We start from the raw sequence: 5,916 nt of genomic DNA, 5'->3' as shown, positions 1-5,916 counted from the left end.
GAATAAAAATGTCAACTTTTAATGATATTACAAAATTAGGGGAGAGGCATTTCGAGAATAAATATTTGGTAAATTATCTACAATTATTAGGAATATGAAAGGAAACTCATTGAAATAAATAAGTATAGAATGATGCTTTGTCTACATTATTTTGTGTGGCATTTCACAATGATATGAGAAATCTCACTCATGATATGAGTTTTTATAGATTAAATGTTAAAATGAATTGTTATTAAGAAAATGAGAACATTAAATAACTTTACAAGAGAAAAGATACCTCCAAAACATTAGGAAGAGAAAGAATCTATGAATGTAACAAATTAAGGTTTAATTTATAATATGACATCAAAATTCATAATGATTTTTTTTATTTTTTTTTTTTGTAATGACTAAGTAGTCTAGAAGGCCTACATATGTTATGTAGAGTATACTTATGATATAGATGTGTGCAGTTTTTTTTGTCAATACTTCATAAAATTTAATTATTAATAAATATTATCTATTTATAATATATTTCATTAATTAGGTATTATGATTAGCTTTATTCCTAAAGTTAGGTATTTTAATATAAGATTGGAAAGATGATGTACTAATTCTTATCCAAAATAAAATATCTTCTAAACATTATAATACTTCATTTACTAATTTTTGTAAACTATTATAATGGATAAAACCAAACTAAGTTAACATTTTAATCAAAATGTTTCTAGCCAAATAAAAATTATTCACATATTTTTTAGATAAAATATTCTAACTTAATTTAACAATGAATAAAAATACAATCCTAGTATACATAAACTCATCAATTATAATTTTCCCATTTAACATTCAACTTATAATATGATAATATATTATATGAGTTTGATAATAAATAATTTATTATTAATTATCATATATGTTTAATTATAATGTATACTCTATACAAACATAACTCAATGTTGTTGCAACCACAATCGTGTTAGAGAAAAAAAATTGTGACGCTTTAAGGACTAGCTAGTTCACAATTTTCTTTAAAACAAAATACATTAAACCCATAAGTTATCCTATTCCACTACAAAAGATGATATTATGGTATTCCGACCTTGTCACTATTGTGATATTTCCATAGCCAAAGATAATCAAACTTTTATAGTATCCTGGGAAATGTTAATTAAATTAAATTGAAGTTACACTTAAATAAAATATGTTCTTAAATATCATTACTTTTGACAAATCCTTTGCTGACATATAAAATTGCTAAATTTGGAATTTAAATAATACTGGTATACTTATAATTTAATATAAATAAATAAAAATAATTGATATTATCAAATATCATGATAAAAAATTACACCTATGATGAAATTTAAACATATATTCCCTTCTATTGAAATGAAAATCTAAAAATAATGCCCAACAAAAAAACATCTGAACGAATTAATTCATATAACTCAAAAATCAAATTAACTTTAATATAATAGAATTTTTAGAAGTTTTCATTTAGATTCAAGGCCCACTAGATTCACACAAGCTATCTTGAGATAAGATAATTCTCTCCTGCCAGATTTAGAGTTATAAGAGAATCTCCAAACTAGCATGTCTATTTTTAATTTTGGATTACACTGGATGGAGATTTTGTGGAATATAACTCGGGCCTCTAAATCAATCTAACCACTGAGCAAAATAATTACTTAACCAACAAAATTGCAAAGTAGGGTGTTAAAACACTCAATCTTCCATAGCTTTAATCTCTCCCATGCTGGCACTGCAAAGAAATAAAAACACTAAGAAAATTAATGAAATTAAAATACTAAGTAAATTAATGATATCTTTGTGCACATACTACACTTAAAACAAAGAGTTGCAACAAGGAAAGAAAATACAAATGCAAGGAAAAACATCATGTTTACAAAAAAAAATGAACATGATAGATGTTGGTTTACCAAAAAGATGAACATGATACATGTTGGTACATAAGTCAAACTTCTTAGTTTAATTATTCCATTTGAAACTATTTCAAAAAACTTTTTAGATCCTACATGACCAACCATATAATAAATAACTTCCTTGGCATTTCTTTGCAAGTTTAGATTATACATGTTCTAAATTAAAACATTTGAAACTAACATTCACATTTGCGATATATAATTCTCACCTTCATATGTTTGTATTTCTTTCATTGTCTCTTGTCGCAGCTCTATCAAGCTCATTAGCAAATGTTTTTTTCCTTCTTGAAACTTGTGTTGGAGGAGGAAATTGTGCAGAACTAGATGATGTATATGAGCGCTTACAAGTGACCATCCTCTCCAAGAAATCTCTTTCACGCCCAAGTGCATATCCAAATCCATCTTGCACTTGTTGGAAAGATGGAGTAGCTGGATGGTCCAACCCCAACATGGTTGATGTCAACGCTTTTTTGAATTCACTTGCAACATCTTCCATGTGTTTTTCTAAGAAGTGCAAATGTGACTCATCAGTAGGTAATTACATAAGTGACGCAAAAATATGTCTAATATTTTGTGAGATATTTTCTCGCTTGTAACTTGGATCAACATTAGTGGAAGAATCCATGGAATAATTAACGTTATCATTTACCTACGAAGAAAAAAAACAAATATCCATAACAACAATAAAAGAGTGATAAAAAACATAATTAACATTATCATTTACCTACAAAACAAAACAAAAAATAGTCATAACAATAGTAAAAGAGTGATAAAAAACATAAAATTAACCAAGTTATGAAATTATTACCATGACATCAACATAAGAATCCATGGAAGCATTAACATTATCATTTACCTACAAAGAAAAAAACAACTAGTCGGAACAATATTAAAAGAGTGATAATGAATATAAAATTTAGTGAGTTATTAAATTATTACCATGACATCAACATCCAAGTTATCCACACTTTCAAAGTCATAATTTTCATGTATCTGTGAACAAAACATTGTACGGTATTAGATCACAATGACTATTATTTATTATTATTGATCTACATATTCAATGAAATACTCAAATCACCTGGTTTTGGGTTGTTGCATTGATTCTTGCTTCTAGATTTTCTTGTTCCAACCTTATTTTTTCCCTCATCATGCTAACCTTGATGACAGGTTTGCAAAGATATCCATTTTTCGCCCAATCACAATCACATATAGCAAAACTTGAACTTGAATGGAATACCATATATGATTTATCTATATCATTTTGGCTTTGCACCCATGCTATTGAAGAGTCTGAGTGGTGCAGTGTCACATTACAATCTGGAATAGATTGTGCCCATATCCATGAATGAACTTCTATTTTCTCCACCTTATAGTTTCTATGGAAACCATTTTCCTTTACACATTGACGCCACCAATAAAAAATGTGGACCACTAAACACAAGTGATGCACCAACCAATCCACTCGACGATGTGAAGTTGCTCGTATTGACTTCAAAAGAACTTGTTTCAAATGGGAATGGTAGGACTCAATAACGTCATTTGTTTCTTGTCCGACATGCTTTAAGTGACGACAACATTTTTCCCACATTTCTGATTAACACAAAATAAAGTATGTCAATAGTCAATACAATTATACCAAAAATATGAAAATTAAAGCTACAAAAATCAAACCTATTATGTCCAACCATCGTGCTCGAAAGTAGTCAACAAAGGTGGTTTCCTCTTGGAAGTCATTTAGAAATTTGTTGGTCTCCTCAAGTGCAGAATTTGCATTTTTGTGGTTGTGCATAATGTCACCTAGACGCTTAAACATGGCACATCTTGTAGTATCATCTTTCACTTTCATTACAAGATTTTTTAACCATGCCCTTCTAACATGCCAAATGCATAAGTAGACTTCACATTGAAATATCGCCCTATTACACATAAATGTCATACAACGTTAAATATATATATATATATATATATATATATATATATATATATTTATATAGTGAGTCTACAATTATGTATATAACATTTCATTTTGAGAAATGAAGAAAAAACACACTCATATCTCTATACCTGATTGCACCAATCTCAGCAGTTGCATCATCTACCATGAATGCATTTAACTTCCACTCCAACATACCCATGCAAACTTTAAGAAGTAGCATCTCCATCCACTTGGTGATATCAGAAGTCATAGATCTTGACATGAGAACCCATGCCACTAGAACACCATTATGTTGGGAATCAAATGCCAATAATGTATAAAGTTGAAACTGCATAAAAATAAATAAAAAATTAGGTATATCCTTGGATTATCTTATAAATAACAAATGATGATAAGAAAATACATAGCAATGTAAAATAAGAAATTAGTTATATACTTGGATTATCTTATAAATAGAAAATGATAATAAGAAAATATATAACAATATAAATATACCTTAAAGCGATTTGTCCCAAACGTAGAATCCATTGCTAATATACTATCATGACCATATTTTCTCATCCATTCTAGTTGTAGTGGTTGTTGAATGCCTAAAATGAATGGAGTGTGTCCCTCATCATCTATGGCATTGTCAAACTCTGAGTAGTAAAATACTTTATCAGGATTTGTTGCTTGCCATATACGCACACTTTGAGCATCATTATTATCAAACATGTATTGGGCATGTTTCAATCTCCTCTCTATATTGCCAATGTCGTCACGAGTAAGAAAATCGTTTCGATCAAACTCAGCTCTAGATGATGTTACTTTATCATGCACTAATTCACGATGTTTGTGATGTACACATTTAGCTGACATTCCCAACAACAAACATTTGATGTAGTTCATTACTAACATGGGGTGCATGGTATGCTCTTGTGCCTACAAAATCATCAACCTCCTGTCGATGGCAAAGTTTACCTGTAATATCTATATGGTTCATCTCAACATAAGTGATCAAGGCACGTTATGGTGTTTTCTTAGATATGTGAACACTAAAATGACATGTGAAACCACGTCTTAGATGCTTACGACCTGAACGACTCCCTATCCCCTTTTCAGGCACTTTTGATATATCATAAGACAATGCATCAATATCTCCATAATCTTGTGGCCCATATGAACACCAAAACCTGCAAGAAACAACAAGATATTAACACGTCAAAAAATGAATTTAAAACAAAATTATTTGAAGAAAAAATTAGTAGAAAAATGCTTACATTATATATTCCAATGGCGAGTCAACTCTATATTTTTGATTTCCAATATTTTCTTCTTTTGATTTTCTGCTAAAACTTTTTCGAAAGCTTGTTGGATACAATAGATTTTTTCTCTCCCCAATAACAAACTCATTATATCTATTTGATTTGATCCAAGCCACATTGTTACCTCCAATCATACTCCAATCCAAATCAAAAGAAGAAAATATTTCTTTTTGTGGATCTTGCACTTCAAGAGCTTGAAGTTGTTTCCATTTTGAACACCTCTACAAGATATATAACTCAAGTTAGTTTCTCATAAGTTTGCAAAAAAATGATATGTTCCATTGGAAAAGTCAATGAGTTTTGTGCTTAAAATACTAGATAGGTATCAAATGGAAATAACTTATCATGTTGATTATCATATTCAACGATAATTTTCTTTTTTCCTATTTTTATTTACATATTAACATTTTTAAAATTTACATATTGAAAATAGCCTGAAATTTGAATTTCAAAGTTAAATATCCATGGAAACCACATCATGTGAACCCAACAAAGAAATTATCCACACCATAACCACAAAGAAATTATCCACCGTAACCACATCCTCCATTAACTTTGAAATTCAAAAATCTTTAAAAATTTTCAATCTACATAATTTTTTTAAGATTCAATATAATATGTTTAATGCTCCAAAACACATGAATTTCTCATCTAAAAACTCAACATAACCACTTCATGTGAACCCAACAAAGAAATTATCCACACCATAACCACAAAGAAATTATCCACCGTAACCACATCCTCTTTT

Source organism: Pinus tabuliformis, chromosome 9, assembly GCF_031772625.1.
Source record: "Pinus tabuliformis cultivar Carrire ecotype Pingquan chromosome 9, CPIR1, whole genome shotgun sequence".
Classification (NCBI taxonomy): Eukaryota; Viridiplantae; Streptophyta; class Pinopsida; order Pinales; family Pinaceae; genus Pinus; species Pinus tabuliformis.
This window is presented reverse-complemented; position numbering follows the sequence as displayed.